Consider the following 21821-nt stretch of genomic DNA (forward strand, 5'->3'; position numbering starts at 1 on the left):
ACTCGCTATTCGCATTGAACGACGGGTAGATCTTCGTCACCGAGCTCATAGAAGAGAGCTCGCGTTAACTGTGTCTCCCCTCTCTCCGACACTACCGTCTTTCCCCACTGACTCAGGTGTTGAGCCCATGCAGCTGGGGGGTATTCGCATCTCGACTAAGGAGAGGGAACGGAGAATCACCAACCGCCTCTGTCTCTATTGCGGTTCCGCTGGTCATTTTGTCATTTCATGTCCAGTTAAAGGCCAGAGCTCATCAGTAAGCGGAGGGCGACTGATAAGCGCTACTAGACGGTCCTCTCCGTCAAGTACATGTACTACCTTACCGGTCCATCTACGCTGGACCGGATCGGCAGCTTCCTGCAGTGCATTAATAGACTCTGGGGCAGAGGGCTGTTTTATGGACGAAGCCTGGGCGCGGGAACATGACATTCCTCTCAGACAGTTAGGGAGCCCACGGTCATGTTTGCCTTGGATGGTAGTCCTCTCCCCAGTATATTATATGAAACACTACCTTTAACCCTCACTGTATCTGGTAACCATAGTGAGACCATTTCTTTTTTGATTTTTTGTTCACCTTTTACACCTGTTGTTTTGGGTCATCCCTGGCTAGTGTGTCATAATCCTTCTTTTGATTGGTCTAGTAATTCTATCCTTTCCTGGAACGTTTCTTGTCATGTGACGTGTTTAATGTCTGCTATTTCTCCTGTTTGTTCTGTCCCCTCTTCTCAGGAGGAACCTGGTGATTTGACAGGAGTGCCGGAGGAATATCATGGTCTGCGCACGGTCTTCAGTCGGTCCAGAACCAACTCCCTTCCTCCTCACCGGTCGTATGATTGTTGTTCTGATCTCTTCAAGAAGCGTTTTGCATCCGCTTCTATCCTTGTTGCACCTGACGTCACTAAACAGTTTATTGTTGAGGTTGACGCGTCGGGGGTGGGCGTGGGAGCCATTCTGTCCCAGCGCTCCGATACTGACGATGGGGTCCACCCTTGTGCGTATTTTTCTCATCGCCTGTCACCGTCGGAACGTAACTATGATGTGGTTAACCGCGAACTGCTCGCCATCCGTTTAGCCCTAGGCAAATGGCGACAGTGGTTGGAGGGGGCGACCGTTCCTTTTGTAGTTTGGACTGACCAAAAGAACCTTGAGTACATCCGTTATGCCAAACGACTGAATGCGCGTCATGCTCGTTGGGCGTTGTTTTTCGCTCGTTTCGAGTTCGTTATTTCTTATTGCCCGGGTACTAAGAACACCAAGCCTCATGCTTTATCCCGTCTCTTTAGTTCTTCTGTGGCTTCTACCGATCCCGAGGGATCCTTCCTGTTGGGCGTGTTGTCGGGTTGACTGTCTGGGAATTGAGAGACAGGTTAAGCAAGCACTCACGCACACTGCGTCGCCGCGCGCTTGTCCTAGTAACCTTCTTTTCGTTCCTGTTTCTACTCGTCTGGCTGTTCTTCAGTGGGCTCACTCTGCCAAGTTAGCTGGCCATCCCGGCGTTCGGGGTACGCTTGCTTCTATTCGCCAGCGGTTTTGGTGGCCTACTCAGGAGCGTGACACGCGCCGTTTCGTGGCTGCGTGTTCAGACTGCGCGCAGAAGAAGTCTGGTAATTTTTTTCTGCTTCTGCTCCTGGTCTTGCTGGGTCTCAGTCTGTTCCCTGCCATCGCATCTCTCCTGTTCTTGTTCCTGCCCTTGCTGTGTCTCAGTCTGTCCCTAGTTGTTACTCTCCTGGCCTGTTTGGTCCTGTTTGCTCTAAAGCTTTCAGTTCTCTACCCGTGTCTCATTTTTTTTAGAGTAGTACCTAGTTTCCCTTTTTATCGTTTTTCGTTACGGTCCTGAGGAGAGGAGTTGGGTTCTTTCTCGGGACGTGCTGGACCGTTTGTGATCTATGATTTCCTCCGTTGCCGCCAGTGTTCCTCCTCGAGAGCGCCAGGAGGCGCTCGGTGAGTGGGGGGGTACTGTCATGTTTTGTCTTATTTTGTCTTGTCATTTTGCTTTTCCCTCTGTTCGTTTTCCCCCTGCTGGTCTTTTTAGGTTCGTTCCCCTCTTTCGCTCTTCCTCCCTCTCTCTCTTCTCTCTATCGCTCCGTTCCTGCTCCCAGCTGTTCCTATTCCCCTAATCAATCATTTAGTCTTCCCACACCTGTTCCCTATCTTTCCCCCTGATTAGAGTCCCTATTTCTCCCCTTGTTTTCCGTTTCTGCCCTGTCGGATCCTTGTCTATTGTTCACCGTGCTGTGTATCGCCCTGTCGTGTCGTGTTTCCCTCAGATGCTGCGTGGTGAGCAGGTGTCTGAGTCTGCTACGTTCAAGTGCCTTCCCGAGGCAACCTGCAGTTCATGATCGAGTCTCCAGTCTGTTCTCGTCATTACGAGTGGAATTATGCTTTATGATTGTAGATTTACTTTACTGGATTAAAGACTCTGTTTTCGCCAAGTTGCTTTTGGGTCCTCATTCACCTGCATAACACCTTTAGTCATTAATATGGTCGAATCCGGAAACTATAATTTCGAAAACAAAACGTTTCAGTGAAATATGGAACTGTTCCGTAATTTATCTAATGGGTGGCATCCATAAGTCTAAATATTCCTGTTACATTGCACAACATTCAATGTTATGTCATAATTACGTAAAATTCTGGCAAATTAGTTCGCAACGAGCCAGGCAGCCCAAACTGTTGCATATACCCTGACTCTGCGTGCAATGAACACAAGAGAAGTGACACAATTTCACCTGGTTAATATTGCCTGCTAACCTCGATTTCTTTTAGCTAAATATGCAGGTTTAAAAATGTATATTGATTTTAAGAAAGGCATTGATGTTTATGGTTAGGTACAGTCGTGCAAGGATAGTGCTTTTTTTGCAAATGCGCTTTCGTTAAATCATCCCCCGTTTGGCGAAATTGGCTGTCTTTGTTAAACTGCTGCATATACCCTGACTCTGTTGCAAGAGAAGTGACACAATTTCCCTAGTTAAAATAAATTCATGTTAGCAGGCAATATTAACTAAATATGCAGGTTTAAAAATATATACTTGTGTACTGATTTTAAGAAAGGCATTGATGTTTATGGTTAGGTACACGTTGGAGCAATGACAGTCTTTTTTCGCGAATGCACACCGCATCGATTATATGCAACCCAGGACGCTAGATAAACTAGTAATAACATCAACCATGTGTAATTAACTAGTAATTATGATTGATTGATTGATTGTTTTATTATAAGATAAGTTTAATGCTAGCTAGCAACTTACCTTGGCTTCTTACTGCATTTGCGTAACAGGCAGGCTCCTCGTGGAGTGCAATGTAAGGCAGGTGGTTAGAGCGTTGGACTAGTTAAGCGTAAGGTTGCAAGATTGAATCTCCGAGCTGACAAGGTTCAAATCTGTCGTTCTGAACAAGGGGTCAGTGTTCTGAACTGACGTGCCTAGTTAAATAAAGGTGTAAAAAAATACATCTTTTTTTTTTTTTATCGGCCAAATCGGTGTCCTAAAATACCGATTTCCGATTGTTATGAAAACTTGAAATCGGCCCTAATTAATCGGCCATTCGACCTCTAGTACAAACCCTGCTCCCACAACATGTATGTGGGGGAATGCATCGCATTTGATTTGATTTATTAGGCTCACCATTAGCCAACGTCAATGGCGACTGCTGGTCTTACTGGGATCCGACACATAACAAAAAAGACATTACAGACTAAATACTTTTCAATTTACATACAGTACCAGTCAAAAGTTTGGGCACACCTACTCATTCAAGGGTATTTATTTAATTAGACTATTTTCTACATTGTAAGATAATACTGAGGACATCAAGACTTTGAAATAACACATATGGAATCATGTAGTAACCCCAAAAAAGTTAAACAAGTTAAAATAGATTGAATATTTTAGATTCTTCAAATAGCCACCCTTTGCCTTGATGACAGCTTTGCACACTCTTGGCATTCTCTCAACCAGCTTCACCTGGAATGCTTTTACAACGGTCTTGAAGGAGTTCCCACATATGCTGAACACTTGTTGGCTGCTTTTCCTTCACTCATCCCAAACCATCTCAAATTGGTTGCGGTCGGGTGATTGTTGAGGCCAGATCATCTGATGCAGCACTCTATCACTCTCCTTCTTGGTCAAATAGCCCTTACACAGCCTGAAGGTGTGTTCGGTCATCCTGTTTAAAACCAAATGATAGTGGGACTAAGTTCAAACCAGATGAGATGGCATATCGCTGCAGATTGCAGTGGTAACCATGCTGCTTAAGTGTGCCTTGATTTCGAAATAAATCACAAACAATGTCACCAGCAAAGCACCCCCACACCACCTCCTCCATGCTTCACAGTGGGAACCACACATTACGGAGAATATCCGTTCATCTACTCTGCATCTCACAAAGACATGTCGGTAGGACCCAAAAATCTCAGATTTGGACTCATCAGACCAAAGGACAGATTTCCACCATTCTAATGTCCATTGCTCATGTTTCTTGGCCAAAGGAAGTCTCTTCTTCTTATTGGTGTCCTTTAGTAGTGGTTTGTTTGCAGCAGTCTCCTCAAAAGTTGATGTTGAGATGGGTCTGTTAGTTGAACCCTGTGAAGCATTTATTTGGGCTGCAAGGTAACTCTGGGTCTTCCTTTCCAGTGGCGGTCCACATGAGAGCCAGTTACATCATAGTGGTTCATGGTTTTTGTGACTGTACTTGAAGAAGTAGTTCTTGAAAGTTTCCGGATTGACTTACTTTCACGTCTTAAATGAATGATGGACTGTAATTTCTTTTTGCTTTTTTTGAGCTGTGATGTCCATAATATGAACTTGGTATTTTACCAAATAGGGCTATCTTCTGTATACCACCCCTACCTTGTCACAACACAACTGATTGGCTCAAATGCATTAATAAGAAGGAAAGAAATTCCACAAATGAACTTTTAAGAAGGCACACCTGTTAATTGAAATGCATTCCAGGTGACTACCTCATGAAGCTGGTTTAGAGAATACCAAGAGTGTGCAAAGCTGTCATCAAGGCAAAGGGTGGCTATTTGAAGAATCTAAAATCTAAAATATATTTAGATTTGATTAACATTTTTGGGGGGGTTACTACATGATTCCATATGTGTTATTTCATAGTTTTGATGTCTTCACTATTATTATATAATGTATTAGTCAAAAATAGTCAAAAGAAAAAAGAAAACCTCGAATGAGTAGGTCTGGCCCAACTTTTGACTGGTACTCAACATGCACGTCGTTCATGGCACGAGGGATCATTAGAAACTTTCCTGTTTCTTTTCTGTGCAAATACAGTACAGATGAGAGCATCAATATTGCAGTGTGCCTTTTCGCGTCTGGCATTTGGACACCGCAACTCACCTTCAAGGCAGATCTTGATCAAACATTCAAAAAATGGATACTGTGCTGGAGCAGTGAGGAGGAGTAGTATTCAACTTCCCAGCCACTGCCCCCATGATGTGTGAGAGGCTGTGACAGTGTATATAACAGAGGCAGGGAGACATCCATTGTTCTCCACAGATGAATGTGAAAGGAAAGAGCAGAGGAGAGTAGGGCCACACACTGATGGGTGGGTCACAGTGGCAGGCCCACACAGAGGACAGAGAGAGAGGGACGCACCAACTTGGAGTCGTGGAGCTAGACACTGACTGGAGATGTCAAATCTAGTACAAACTAGTCCCACACTATATATCCTATAAATATGGAGTAGCTAGTTACTCACTGACTGGAGTGACCAAATGTAGTTCAAAGTAGTCCCCCAATCTTTCCTATAAAAATCTTTCCTATAAAATATAGCACTTCTCATATAGCCTACCTTTTTATAGGATAGAGAGGGGGACTACTTTCACCTAGTAACACCTTGTGGTGGAAGTGGGCATAGAGTTCAAAATGATGTGATTAGATAGAAATAGCAGAGTAGCTAAATACATAATATTGTGTTGAACTAAATTGTTAGGATATCTATTTTTGCAGGTGTGGTTGCCCCTCTCATTTGATCAGAGAGCATGTTGCCACCAGTGAGAGGATTGTTAAGATGCTTGAGAGAGGGGTATGGTTTTACCTAATCACTTAGTTCCCCCCACTCAAAGTAACATCCACTCAATGGGCGCTGCACTACACTGGTGTGGTCAGTGTAATGATGTGAGAGGGATTCCATGTCATAAATGAGTACATCCCAAAGGCACTCATCCGCTAAAATAACTGAGACACCCCCAGCATCCATTACAGGAGTGGGCGAGCGAGAGATCATGCTCATCATACCTCCCATTGTGCCCTCCTATCAGGACTGGGCACAATGGCGTCTGTATCCCTAGTGTGCATTAGTGCATTGAGATAATAGGTGGAAAAACACGAGTGAGAAGCTTGGTCTGTGACTGTGAGAAGAGGTAAATAGCCCTGATGGAAATTAATTCTCCCTCATTTAAATCCCAGGAGAAACAGATCAACTGTAGAGTGGGGAAATCTGCTGAGTCAAGGGAGAGGGGAGCTTCATTACAGTGAAGGTTTGCCAGGTAGCTCATGTGAGGGAGGGGGGAAAGTAGTCAGGCACATCCCTGGATCGCCATAATGACTCTTAATTATTTGTTAACTGCACAGATAAAACACCCTGGCTGTGTCCCAAATAGCACCCTATTCCCTATGTAGTGTACCTTTCACAGGGTAGTTCAGTATATATATGAGATCTCTGATTAGGTGCTCAATTCTTTATTTCAACAGCCAAAACTATCAAAACTTCATGTCACACAGGCTTTGGATATTAGTAATAATAGTTTCTACGAAGGTCATAGGCCAGGCTTTGGATAATGTTCATGTTGACTGTAGTATCCTAGATGCTACAGTAGCCTCGTTCATGTCTCAGAAACACATATGGTTTGACTTAGGCATTATGATTCATCGGAATAGGATACAGCATAATGGTGTGGGAAACCTAAGCCTACCTCCGTTGGAAGTTTGACCATTTTCTTTCTTCTACACTTTCACTGAAATTGGATTTCAGCTATTTGTCTCCCCTCATTAGCTTCAGTAAATCACATTTTCCTTTGTTAGGGAGCTGTCTGTGTTCCTGCTGTTTGATTCACTGTCAGGTTGAAAGGGTTTCTATTATCCTAATGTTAGTACGGAAGACACCTAACTGTCAGTGCGCCCAGGTCCCCCTGGCCAATTAGTTTTGAAACATGACGACTTGGCCTGCGTGTCTATGTCACATACTCCAGGCACCGCCATTTATAACTCTCATTGAAGAGGAGGTTGATGATTAGAGGCCCTGTATGACGAACGGTAGGAGGTCTGACCAAATTGTATCCTGTGAACCTTTAAATTGGGGAAAATGAATTCATATCCTGCCAATTTGGACCTTCTTTGTTGATAATGGTCCAATAAGAACTGAGCCTGAATCAGAAGAGAAAACCCACGTTGGTTTTCACCATGAGATTCAAATCCTACTGAGCCATGACCCCTCCACTTGGCTGAGTCTGGTGTGACAGACAGACCCCTGGTTCCCGGGCAGAGAGGGAAAGTCTCTCTAGCTGGCCCTGGCAGACACATGGAAGGAGGCTAAGCTGTCAGATGGTTTTGGGCCATAACTCGTTGCTCCATTAAGAGATCTAGGACATATTCGTTATCAGTAGTGATGAGCAACGGCCAACCTGTATTATTGAGTGGCAGACATCCAGGGATTTATTTAGGATGGCTCAGTGAGAGAATCAGATCCAAGATGGTAGTGTCTCGACCAACTGATTTAGATAGAGTTGAAGTCTTAGCCAAATACATTTAAACTCAGTTTTTTACAATTCCTGACATTTAATCCTATTAAAAAATCCCTGTCTAAGGTCAGTTAGTATCACCACTATATTTTAAGAATGTGAAATGTCAGAATAATAGTAGAGGGAATTATTTATTTCAGCTTTTATTTCTTTCATCACATTCCCAGTGGGTCAGAAGTTTACATACACTCAATTAGTATTTGGTAGCATTGCTTTTAAATTGTTTAAATTGGGTCAAACTTTTCAGGGGGGCCTTCCACAAGCTTCCCACAATAAGTTGGGTGAATTTTGGCCCATTCCTCCTGACAGAACTGGTGTAACGGAGTCAGGTTTGTAGGTCACCTTGCTCGCACACGCTTTTCAGTCCTGCCCACAAATTTTCTATAGCAGTGGTTCTTAACCTTGTTGGAGGTACTGAACCCCACCAGTTTCATATGCGCATTCACCGAACCCTTAATTGGAAAAATAAATTATGATTTTTTCTAATTCAAAACATAGGTATATATATTTACTGGTGCACAAAATGAACCGTGCGTCAACATCACTGTGTTCAAAGAACAAAATCATCAAAACATGATTTTCACACAAAAACAAAAACATAATAATGAATATTTACTGCAAATCAGTGTGACTTCTGCTGTTGCCTTTCAGAGACCAGTTCAGAAATGCGCGGCTTCACCTTGGCAAGTGCCACTCTCATGTCATTATTGCAACAAAGTCTGTTCCTTTTCTTCGTTTTTATGTCCAGCATCCTCAAAGGATTGCTCGCAAAGATATGTTGTAACAAACGGTATGAAAATCTTGATGGCTTTCTTAGCAATAACAGGGTACGTTACCATTTGTTGACACCAAAATGTTGAAAGCATTGTTGTTCTGAAGAGTTGCTGTTGAACCTGGCTCTGCTGAATTTCAATGATTTCATTGAGGTATTCATCATTGACATCTGTTGTCTCAACACTAAACGTGAACTGCTGTCTCACCCATGATGGATATGACTCTATTGTAGGAAAGTATCCGTCGAGAGACTTTGGAAGCTCATCTAAGTGTGTGACAATTGCTTGCTTCAGTTCCGCAGGTACAGAAATGTCTCTGATTCCAGATACACCTTCGATCTTACTTACACAGTCGTCCAGCAGGGGAAAGTTTGCGAAGTTATCGTTCTCTGTTCGTCAATTCCATAACGGTAGCTTTTTTTGAAAAGCCTTCAGGTTTTCCTCCGCTTCGATGATGTTGACTCCACCGCCCTGCATCTTTTGATTGAGATGATTGAGAGCTTCGAAGATATCAGCCATGTACGCTAAAATGAGAATTAACTCATTTTTGTAGCAATCTGCATGACAATGTTGGTGCTTTTGCAAAAACAGGGCTAATTCCACACGCACGGCAAAAACACGATTCAGCACCTGTCCCCGGGACTCCACCGAACGTTAGAATGGTACAGAAGTACCTCGAATTCAGAGCCCATTTCTTTACACAGCTCACTGAAGATGCGGTGCCTCAGAGCACTAGTTGGCACATAGTTCACACATTCCACTACAATATTTTGGTTCTATGAGTGTTTCACCAATGGTGTGTGGTTTGCCCTGGTTTGCGATCAGGTAAGCAACTTCGTACGATGCTGTGAGGATCAGTTTGTTGATGGGTACAACGCCGATGACAGGCAGAGTAGCTTTTACATCGAATCTGACTCTCTTCACCTTGAATTCAGCGAGCGCTGTGTTCTTGTATTTTCCATCTCCATGCAGCTTAAGGAAGTGTTCTTAGTTTTGCCGGTGCTAGACTAGAATTACTCAACTTGGCATTGCAAATCATGCAGTTAGGACGCTGACTTTCATCACGTTCCGTTATACATGTGAATCCATATTGTACATATTCGTCCGACCACTTTCATTTTTTGCTCGACATAGTAAGTATGAAAGGATACAAATATTAAGAAAGAAATCACAAGACATACCATCACGACAGTCACAAGTAGACTACTGGGCACACCAAATTCCCTGCAGCACAGATAGGCCAAGCGTTGTAGCGTGATCACCTGCAGCCAATGATGGCCAAGCAGGGCGTGTCATCACAAATCATATGAGTCAGATGTGTGTCTTGACCTCCGCCGAACCCCTGAGACTGACTCACCGAACCCCTGGGGTTCGATCGAACCCAGGTTAAGAACCACTGTTCTATAGGATTGAGGTCAGGGCTTTGTGATGGCCACGCCAATATCATGACTTTGTTGTCCTTAAGCCATTTTGCCACAACTTTGGAAGTATGCTTGGGGCCATTGCCCATTTGGAAGAGCCATTTGCGACCAAGCTTTAACTTCCTGACTGATGTCTTGAGATGTTGCTTCAATATATCCACATAATTTTCCTCCTTCATGATGCCATCTATTTTGTGAAGTGCATCAGTCCCTCCTGCATCAAAGCACCCCCACAACATGATGCTGCCAACCTCGTGCTTCACGGTTGGGATGGTGTTCTTCAGATTTCAAGCCTCCCCCTTTTTCCTCCAAACACAACGATGGTCATTATGGCCAAACAGTTGACCCAGAAAATATAAAAAACTATTGGCCTATATCGAATCTTCCATTCCTCTCAAAATTTTTAGAGAAGGCTGTTGCGCAGCAACTCACTACCTTCCTGAAGACAAACAATGTATATGAAATGAAGCCCCAAAATTGCCCTCGCTAGAAGCATGTGTTTCAGACATAAGGAAGTGGATGGCTGCAAACGTTCTACTTTTAAACTCGGACAAAACAGAGATGCTTGTTCTAGGTCCCAAGAAACAAAGAGATATTTTGTTGAATCTGACAATTAATCTTAATGGTTGTACAGTTGTACAGTTGTACAAAACTGTGAAGGACCTCGGCATTACTCTGGACCCTGATCTCTCTTTTGAAGAACATATCGAGACCATTAGTTAGTGCTAAATACGGCTGCTAGAATCCTGACTAGAACCAAAAAATGTGATCATATTACTCCAGTGCTAGCCTCCCTACACTGGCTTCCTGTCAAAGCAACGGCTGATTTCAAGGTTTTACTGCTAACCTACAAAGCATTACTTGGGCTTGCTCCTACCTATCTCTCTGATTTGGTCCTGCCGTACATACCTACACATACGCTACGGTCACAAGACGCAGGCCTCCTAATTGTCCCTAGAATTTCTAAGCAAACAGCTGGAGGCAGGGCTTTCTCCTATAGAGCTCCATTTTTATGGAACGGTCTGCCTACCCATGTCAGAGACGCAAACTCGGTCTCAACCTTTAAGTCTTTACTGAAAACTCATCTCTTCAGTGGGTCATATGATTAAGTGTAGTCTGGCCCAGGAGTGGGAAGGTGAACGGAAATGGCTCTGGAGCAACGAACCGCCCTTGCTGTCTCTGCCTGGCCGGTTCCCCTCTTTCCACTGGGATTCTCTGTCTCTAACCCTATTACAGGGGCTGAGTCACTGGCTTACTGGGGCTCTCTCATGCCGTCCCTGGAAGGGGTGCGTCACCTGAGTGGGTTGATTCACTGATGTGGACATCCTGTCTGGGTTGGCGCCCCCCCTTGGGTTGTGCCATGGCGGAGATATTTGTGGGCTATACTCAGCCTTGTCTCAGGATGGTAAGTTGGTGGTTGAAGATATCCCTCTAGTGTTGTGGGGGCTGTGCTTTGGCAAAGTGGGTTGGGTTATATCCTTCCTGTTTGGCCCTGTCTGGGGGTGTCATCGGATGGGGCCACAGTGTCTCCTGACCCCTCCTGTCTCAGCCTCCAGTATTTATGCTGCAGTAGTTTATGTGTCGGGGGGCTAGGGTCAGTTTGTTATATCTGGAGTACTTCTCCTGTCCTATTTGGTGTCCTGTGTGAATTTAAGTTTCCTTCCTCTAATTCTCTCTTTCTCTCTTTCTTTCTCTCTCTCAGAGGACCTGAGCCCTAGGACCATGCCCCAGGACCGACTCCTTGCTGTCCCCAGTCCACCTGGCCGTGCTGCTGCTCCAGTTTCAACTGTTCTGCCTTATTATTATTCGACCATGCTGGTCATTTATGAACATTTGAACATCTTGGCCATGTTCTGTTATAATCTCCACCCGGCACAGCCAGAAGAGGACTGGCCACCCCACATAGCCTGGTTCCTCTCTAGGTTTCTTCCTAGGTTTTGGCCTATCTAGGGAGTTTTTACAAGCCACCGTGCTTCTACACCTGCATTGCTTGCTGTTTGGGGTTTTAGGCTGGGTTTCTGTACAGCACTTTGAGATATTAGCTGATGTACGAAGGGCTATATAAATCAATTTGATTTGATTTTGATTTGAAACAGTTCTATTTTTGTTTCATCAGACCAGAGGACATTTCTCCAAAAAGTACGATCTTTGTCCCCATGTGCAGTTGCAAACCGTAGGCTATGGCGGTTTTGGAGCAGTGGCTTCTACCTTGCTGAGCGGCGTTTCAGGTTATATCAATATAGGATTTGTTTTACTTTGGATATGGATGTTTTTGTACCTGTTTCCTCCAGCATCTTCACAAGGTCCTTTGCTGTTGTTCTGGGATTGATTTGCACTTTTCGCACCAAAGTATGTTCATCTCTAGGAGACAGAACGCGTCTCCTTCCTGAGCGGTATGACGGCTGTGTGGTCCCATGGTGTTTATACTTGCGTACTATTGTTTGTACAGATTAACATGGTACCTTCAGGTGTTTAGAAATAGCTCCCAAGGATGAACCAGACTCGTGGAGGTCTACACATTTTTTTTCTGAGGTCTTGGCTGATTTCTTTTGATTTTCCCATGATGTCAAGCAAAGAGGCACTGAGTTTGAAGGTAGGCCTTGAAATACATCCACAGGTACACCTCCAATTGATTCAAATATGTCAATTAGCCTATCAAAAGCTTCTAAAGGCACAACATAATTTTCTGGCATTTTCCAAGCTGTTTAAAGGCACAGTCAACTTAGTGTATGTAAACTTCTGACCCACTGGAATTGTGAAACAGTGAATTATAAGTGAAATAATCTGTCTGTAAATAATTGTTGGGAAAATTACTTGTGTCGTGCACAAAGTAGATGTCCTAACTGACTTGCCAAAACCATAGTTTGTAAACAAGAAATGTGTGGAGGGTTGAAAAACAAGTTTTAATGACTACAACCTAAGTGTATGTAAACTTCCGACTTCAACTGTATGTCTGCTATGTTTGAAATTTCAAGTTGAAACTTACACCAAAATGCTTTTCTTGCAAGCTCTAAAGCTGTGAGATTCCACAACAGCACTATGTCTGCTGGCATTTTATAGCATCTGTGGCATAGAGCCATGGTGATGCTGCATTACATGTTGGAGGGAAGAGCAGAGCAGCAACCGACTGGGTTTTTCTGGATTCATAGACCCACAATAAACCATTTTCCTCTTCTCTTTTTTTATTTTCTAATTCCAACCAAACCCAACTTCATCTGTTTCTGTATTGTGTTTTTTCAGTTCCAGCTAGCCTGACGGTTCTAGTCTCAGGGTTAACGTAAGACTATTGTCGTCCTGAATGCTGGATCTAGAGTATTTCTGTCAACAAGGCCGGTCAACAAAGCTGGAGTCATTCAGAGAAAGCCTTGACTGTCAGACTGGGGGTAGCTTGGAAGCTTTCATCACTGCTTTGGCATGACGGATTGGCAGGCGAATCAATACGCTCCGTCTTTCCTTACTGTACAGGGAAGGCAGTTAGTATGAGTCATTCAGACGCCCAGACAGCCTTAATAAGCCTAATACCCTTTACAATCAGACAGGGTCTGTCTGGGGCACTCCAGGGTAGACAGCAGACGGGGGATGGAAGGGTGGTGGTGTGTGTGTGTGTGGGGGGGGGGTTAAAAGGCTTATTACTCCAGGAATTCATTCCATTGCCTTCAACTGCAAGAAGTATTTAACCTTGCCACTTGTTTAGATCAATAAAGAAGACCTTATGGATCGTACCAGATGCTGTCATTTAGAATACAGGCGATGGCTTTGTTAGGAGAATAAGGAGAGTCAATGGACAGAGAGAGAAAAAGAGAGAGACTGGGGGAGCAGGGGCTGAGTAGCATCCATTATCGAGACCAGTCCCTTGTAGTGTCATGCAGAAATATGAACTGAAATTGATCACAGTGTGATCCTTGATTCCATACAGTCCTTTGATGTCATGTCAAATCAACTTTTATTTAAATGTTTGGATGAAAATATAATGCAGTCCAGTCCATTCACCTGAACTGTAATCACAATTCAAAGCCATTGCCGTTGGGTGCCCTTTAATAAAATCCAGCAATGTTTCATCAGAGCATAAAGTTGCCAGTACATTGTGAGCATGGCATTTAGAAGACTTATAGTAGAATTTCATATGATGTCATTTAACAGGGAGGGGGGACTCCAAATGTCCTTATATATTTTTTACATTTAAATGTAAGACAACAGCCCAATATTTCATACAGGATTTTCAATACACCAGAAGTGCACGATCAATCTGCAGTCTGATGCAGAACAGCATAGATCTATTGTGGCAATTGCAATACCATTGTCCTGCTGTTATGTTGATTCTGAAACTGTTGTGAAACATGCATTTCATGATCCCAATCCCAGTTTTCCACATTTCCATATCAAACCGTGTCAGTTGTCAAAATTCCAACATGATGACATTGAAAGCAACGAAGAGCCCAATACTACACACGCACCATAATGTCTCTCACTCTCAGGATATATCCTAAATGAAAGCCTATTTCCTATATAGTGTACTACTTTTAACCAGGGCCCATAGGGCTCTGGTAAAAAGTAGTGCACTATAAAGGGAATATGGTGCCATTTGGGACGTAGCCCAGTGCATTTCATACTGTAGAATGTGCTAAAGCCACAGGCTAGGAGAGACTAAGCTGGCAGGCAAACGCTCTGACAGCTTTTGCTTAATACGTCCTCGCTGTGCCCGACAGACAGCATTTAGGAGGCAGACAAACCCACGCCCTGGGTAGTGGCTAGCTCCGGCCTGAACGGAGCAAAGAACCACCACCTTACCACAAGCAGCATCTGTTTGGGGGAGACACCTGGGCTCTGCCTACAGGAGCCCCTGTTGGACTATTAGATAAGTAGGTTGCAGTCCTATGAGCAAGGGCTCTCAGTTTAGCACAATGCTGTCCACCTGAATTCTGAAGATACAGGACAAACATAGCCACTGCAATGAACCAGACCAGACTTGGCCCCAGGGAACGGTCTATCCATTATTTGTGCTGAGGCAAATATGGGGAAAAAAAGAGGTGTGTGTGATGGAATGTCAGAGCTGCAATTGTCTATTTTATTCATTGAAGTGGATGTGATGCGAAATATTAAGGACACAAGATTAAATATAGCAGTGTGTAGAGTGCAATAAGCATAAAGAAGATGATGACCCCAGGCAATTGTTTTTCACTGTGCTTTCAGGTTCTGTGACACATTTCCTCTGGGATTTTGATCATTTCAATCACCGTAAAACACAGATGCATACTGAAAGTCTGATTCGTAAATGTTGAATAAGAAACCAGTCATAAAAGATTTCATCAAATCACATACTTGATTGGCAGCTCACAGACACCACCTCGGGTCACGTAAAACATAGACACACAGATATTGACAAGTAGAATCCATTATTGGATTCTTTATTTGCTAACCCATAGGCCTGGCTGGTGTGGTCTTCCATGAATAAATGATCAGAGGGATAAGTGGGATCTGATCTCCTGTCTGTCAGAGGAGAGAACAGCTCCCTTCAGTTACCTCAGGGACACAACGCTCAGGTTCATTGGAGGAGGAGCGGGGAATGTCATTCAAGCTTCATACAACACTGATTCAGCAAGAAAATAAATTTGCATCGTCTTCTTTTGCATCAAACCTTTCTGACAGGTAAATCAGTCTGCCCTCCAAACTATCCATTTGAAAAACTTGAACAACCCATCTTAATGATATACACGGTCTGGGAGGAGATGAGCTGTCATGATGTAAGGGGGAATGTTTTTAAAGGTCAGTCAAATCAACTTTAATATTTCAGTCAACTGTAATCAATTTCTGAATGGGAAATGAGGGGAGAAATAATCTGTTTTTGGAAGTCTTGAATAAGAGTTAACTGTGAGTACGAGCTTGCCTAATGGATTGACTGTAGGTGGAAACCTGTGATAAAAATGATAAAAGTGTCTGGATGAAGTGCCATGGGAAATAGGCCCACTGCATCACACTCAAACAAAGACAAACACACTGGCTCCTCAGTTCAGTCAAGCTCACCAACATTTTCTAAGAACAACTCAAGCTAAATGGACACTAACCACAAATGTAGATGCTTTGGGGTGCCTTATTGTCCTGTCTTGATAGAATAAACTAACAAAACTAACAATGTGAGGCCTGGCCTCACAAGTCTTCAGACCCAGCAACAGCAAGCAGGCTGGTGTAATAATACTGTGGATGAGAGACTTTAGAGTTTCTTTGGATCCCCAAGAGAGGATGACTTTCACTTTAGCAGTGATAAATTCATGAACTTCTTTGAGGAAAAGATTACAGCGGAACCTCGAGAAGGCGAGTACAGCGACTGCAATTAGAAGGCATCATGTTAATGTTACTACTTAGCTTCGGCTGTTGGAGGTCCTGACGAATCGTGTCCAGATAAAGCGTCCGGAGTGAAAAAGTTGAGAAAAAAATATATATAAACGGTAATTAAAAAGTAAAAACTGTAAAGTTGTCAGGTAGCAAAATATGTTGGCAACAAAACGCACAGCAACTCGAAAACAAGTCTGCAAGTTGTGACCGGAAATGACGTCAGAGACGTAGAGAAAAGGCCAAACTCACTAAAAGTGGCAGTAATAAAGCCTCTCTTGAAAAAGCCAAAACTTGACCCAGAAAATATAAAAAAACTATCGGCCAATATGGAATCTTCCATTCCTCTGAAACATTTTAGAGAAGGCTGTTGTGCAGCAACTCACTGCCTTCCTGAAGACAAACAATGTATACGAAATGCTTCAGTCTGGTTTTAGACCCCATCATAGCACTGAGACAGCACTTGTGAAAGTGGTAAATTACATTTTAATGGCATCGGACCGAGGCTCTGCATCTGTCCACGTGCTCCTAGACCTTAGTGCTGCTTTTGATACCATCGATCACCACATTCTTTTGGAGAGATTGGAAACCCAAATTGGTCTACACGGACAAGTTCTGGCCTGGTTTAGATCTTATCTGTCGGAAAGATATCAGTTTGCCTCTGTGAATGGTTTGTCCTCTGACAAATCAACTGTAAATTTCGGTGTTCCTCAAGGTTCCGTTTTAGGACCACTATTGTTTTCACTATATATTTTACCTCTTGGGGATGTTATTCGAAAACATAATGTTAACTTTCACTGCTATGCGGATGACACACAGCTGAACATTTCAATGAAACATGGTGAAGCCCCAAAATTGCCCTCGCTAGAAGCATGTGTTTCAGACATAAGGAAGTGGATGGCTGCAAACTTTCTACTTTTAAACTAGGACAAAACAGAGATTCTTGTTCTAGGTCCCAAGAAACAAAGAAATATTCTGTTGAATCTGATAATTAATCTTAATGGTTGTACAGTCGTCTCAAATAAAACTGTGAAGGACCTCGGCGTTACTCTGGACCCTGATCTCTCTTTTGAAGAACATATCAAGACCATTTCAAGGACAGCTTTTTTCCATCTATGTAACATTGCAAAAATCAGAAACTTTCTCACTTCTAGGTTAGACTACTGCAATGCTCTACTTTCCGGCTACCCGGATAAAGCACTAAATAAACTTCAGTTAGTGCTAAATACGGCTACTAGAATCCTGACTAGAACCCAAAAATTTTATCATATTACACCAGTGCTAGCCTCTCTACACTGGCTTCCTGTCAAAGCAACGGCTGATTTCAAGGTATTACTGCTAACCTACAAAGCATTACATGGTCTTGCTCCTACCTCTCTCTCTGTACATACCTACACGTACGCTACGGTCTCAAGACGCAGGCCTCCTAATTGTCCCTAGAATTTCTAAGCAAACAGCTGGAGGCAGGGCTTTCTCTTATAGAGCTCCATTTTTATGGAACGGTCTGCCTACCCATGTCAGAGACGCAAACTCGGTCTCAACCTTTAAGTCTTTACTGAAGAATCATCTCTTCAGTGGGTCATATGATTGAGTGTAGTCTGGCCCAGAAGTGGGAAGGTGAACGGAAAGGCTCTGGAGCAACGAACCGCCCTTGCTGTCTCTGCCTGGCCGGTTCCCCTCTTTCCACTGGGATTCTCTGCCTCTAACCCTATTACAGGGGCTGAGTCACTGGCTTACTGGGACTCTCTCATGCTGTCCCTGGAAGGGGTGCGTCACCTGAGTGGGTTGATTCACTGATGTGGTCATCCTGTCTGGGTTGGCGCCCCCCCCCCCCCCCCCCCCTTGGGTTGTGCAATGGCGGAGATCTTTGTGGGCTATACTCAGCCTTGTCTCAGGATGGTAAGTTGGTGGTTGAAGATATCCCTCTAGTGGTGTGGGGGCTGTGCTTTGGCAAAGTGGGTGGGGTTATATCCTTCCTGTTTGGCCCTGTCCGTGGGTGTCCTCGGATGGGGCCACAGTGTCTCCTGACCCCTCCTGTCTCAGCCTCCATTATTTATGCTGCAGTAGTTTATGTGTCGGGGGGGCTAGGGTCAGTTTGTTATATCTGGAGTACTTCTCCTGTCCTATTCGGTGTCCTGTGTGAATCTAAGTGTGCGTTCTCTAATTCTCTCCTTCTCTCTTTCTTTCTCTCTCTCGGGGGACCTGAGCCCTAGGACCATGCCCCAGGACTACCTAACGTGATGACACATTGCTGTCCCCAGTCCACCTGGCCGTGCTGCTGCTCCAGTTTCAACTGACCTGAGCCCTAGGACCGTGCCCCAGGACTAGCTGACATGATGACTCCTTGCTGTCCCCAGTCCACCTGACCGTGCTGCTGCTCCAGTTTCAACTGTTCTGCCTTATTATTATTCGACCATGCTGGTCATTTATGAACATTTGAACATCTTGGCCATGTTCTGTTATAATCTCCACCCGGCACATCCAGAAGAGGACTGGCCACCCCACATAGCCTGGTTCCTCTCTAGGTTTCTTCCTAGGTTTTGGCCTTTCTAGGGAGTTTTTCCTAGCCACCGTGCTTCTACACCTGCAATGCTTGCTGTTTGGGGTTTTAGGCTGGGTTTCTGTACAGCACTTTGAGATATCAGCTGATGTACGAAGGGCTATATAAATACATTTGATTGGATTTGATCTGCAGGTGTCTGACCCTCTTGGTTTGACTTAACTGATGAAGTAACATATGGTTCTCTGATTAGACAGACTTTCATAAACCCCACGCAACATTTTCCACTACTGATTCTATTAAAAACGATTCTATGGAGAGACAGTTTCTTGACTATGTCCAACTCGCTAATAATCACTCAAATGAAAGCTTAGGGATTTTGACGGGGAAAACAAACTCAATTTAATCAAAAATAACTAAAACCTAATCAAAACGGTGTAGAAATGTTAATGGACCTACATTTATACAGTTTCTTGATTGTGTCCAGCTCACTTATAATCACAAAAAAGAAAGCTAGACAGTCAGGGAGCATAAAAAAAAAAACGATGGATAGAAATTTTGACTGCGAGGAAATATAACCAATTTTCAGTGAGGCCCTCCAGACCTTGTGGAAGGCGAGGGGCAAAATGAGTTTAACACCCCTGGTTTAATGCTTAAGATTGGTTAACTGGAAATCAGAATCAGCGATATCAGGTGAAATCTTTACATTACACGTTTTTGATATTCTAGAGAATACAGACCAGACCAGATTTCCAATGCATATTTTGAGGTTTGTGGAATGCACCATATACTGCCAAATTCAGAATCCAGATGTGTCTTTTAGACATATATGATATTGGGATTACTCCAAATATCACACATGGACATTTCCTATGGCCGGATATGGACTCATTCAATATCCTGAGATATGTGACATCATATTTCCTCTCATCGTGTTGACAAATACTAACTGTATACATTGCAAATGTGTTTTTTCAACGCATTCAAGATATTAAGCTATATTGATTCCAGATAGGCTTCTCTTGGCTCAGGTCCATATCGGGATCTTAATATGCTTTTTGATATACTGAAAAAAAGGACAATTTCTGATGCATTTCTGAGTTTTCAATAATTTGACAAAAGATTAAATCCATATTTTTCTTTCATGCACAAATCATTTTTGGATTCCCTAAGTATATCATACATGGTATGGCTGGATATCGACTCGTTAGATATCCTGAGATGGGCCTATGTGAACATCTTATTTTCTCTATATGATGACAAATACTGACAGTAGGCCTACATAGTGTATGTTCTCAGCATATACAATGCATTTGATCTTGACTGAGGACCATATCAGGATCTTGATTCTTGATATGCTAAATAAGGACAATTTCGGATGCTTATTTTAGTTTTGAGGACATACTCAATCATTTGACATATATTAAATCCATATAATTCTTTCAGACACTAGCTAAACATAAAAAATGTTTAGGCTTATTGTATTACTGGTTAATATAAGATAGCTAGCTAACTAACTTAGCTAGCAACTTAGCTAGCTAGCTAATTTTCTCATCATGAATGAAGCAGGTAGAGTTTCTACCTTGTTGTATGCTTATGCAGAATTACAATATTTTCTTTAATGATGAATGATTTATGCATTGACAGTATGGAGTGGATCACAGACCAACACTACCACCATGTCGGGTCTGGACTGCGGAGGACCGCCACCGCTGACAACCCATTCTGCCTATCGCATCTATCATCCATAACACACAGAACAGGCAGCGGTATTGAGGGTGTGCAACTTTTATTTTCTGTTAAATAAACAAAATACGTTTTTAGCAAAGATTGATCTACGTTTGCATCTTTACAGGAAACGTGTAGTAATTGGAGCTCTGGATTTGCTATGCTGTATTTTTTAAACAGAAATAGCAGAGATGTACTTTGGATTAAATATGAAGATGTTTGCCTTTTCGTGCCTTGTAGCTTACTACTGAAAATAGTACAAATGCTCAGATATGCCATCTTCATGTGAAGAAGCACAATGATTTTCGGCGCCTGAACAGGTCAAATAATTTGGGCGCTGGACATTAATCATGAGTCGGATTTAGCCCATTTTTGATCAGACATATGGGGATGAATATTAAATATCATATAAGGATATCTACTGAAATGGTATATAAAATAAAACAATATGGATCCATAAATGCTCAGGTAATGACTATGGATATGATACATTTCTGAAGGTATGTGGACTCGTTCATGCCGAACTATAAAGGCATGTTGACACATACCCTTTCCGGAGTTAAAATATTCAACAAGTATGTATGCGGGTGTAGGCGCATCAGGTGCGTGTCTTGAGGAAATCTCAACCCAGATATCTCCCTGGACTCATACGGTAGCAGGGAGATTTCTGAGGTCTGGATTGGACATGGAAACTGTTCCATTACATAGAGTATCCTAGCTCCATATATGAAATTAAGGACATGGGTATCTGGAGGATGTGTACGCCTTATATCTAATAAAATGTCAGATATCCAGAAATATAAAGATAAAAATATCCCCTGATATTGACGCTTTTCGCCCAGTGGTGTCTTTATTGTTCTGAGATTGGAAAGATGTGATATTGGTGGGGAAGGGGTAAAACTTGAATATGTTTTCTTTTCTCCAAAGTGAACAGCATTTTTCTCACTGGAGTCTGGCAACACTTCCACATCATCATCTACCTCCACATCATCACCTGCACATCTATCACTCCAGTGTTAATGCTAAATTGTAATTATTTCACCTCTATGGCCTATTTATTGCCTTACCTCCCTACTCTTCTACATTTGCACACACTGTACATACATTTGTCTATTGTATTATTGACTGTACATTTGTTTATGTGTAACTGTGTTGTTGTTTTTGTTGCACTGCTTTGCTTCATCTTAGCCAGGTCGCAGTTTTAAATGAGAACTTGTTCTCAACTGGCCTACCTGGTTAAATAAAGGTGAAATAAAATAAAAAACACAAAACCTGGCTGTTAATTTCATATCTCTACCCAGGTTTTCAGCAACATC

At 43.0% G+C, this 21821-nt stretch overlaps 1 protein-coding gene across 7 annotated transcripts in view; it reads right to left on the minus strand.

Annotated features, from left to right (window-relative positions):
- LOC124009838 (catenin delta-2-like) overlaps positions 1–21821 on the minus strand; it is a 161235-nt gene that overhangs the window by 102798 nt on the left and 36616 nt on the right. The gene's annotated exons all lie outside the window — the stretch shown is intronic.

Source organism: Oncorhynchus gorbuscha, linkage group LG22 (assembly GCF_021184085.1).
Source record: "Oncorhynchus gorbuscha isolate QuinsamMale2020 ecotype Even-year linkage group LG22, OgorEven_v1.0, whole genome shotgun sequence".
Lineage (NCBI taxonomy): Eukaryota > Metazoa > Chordata > Actinopteri > Salmoniformes > Salmonidae > Oncorhynchus > Oncorhynchus gorbuscha.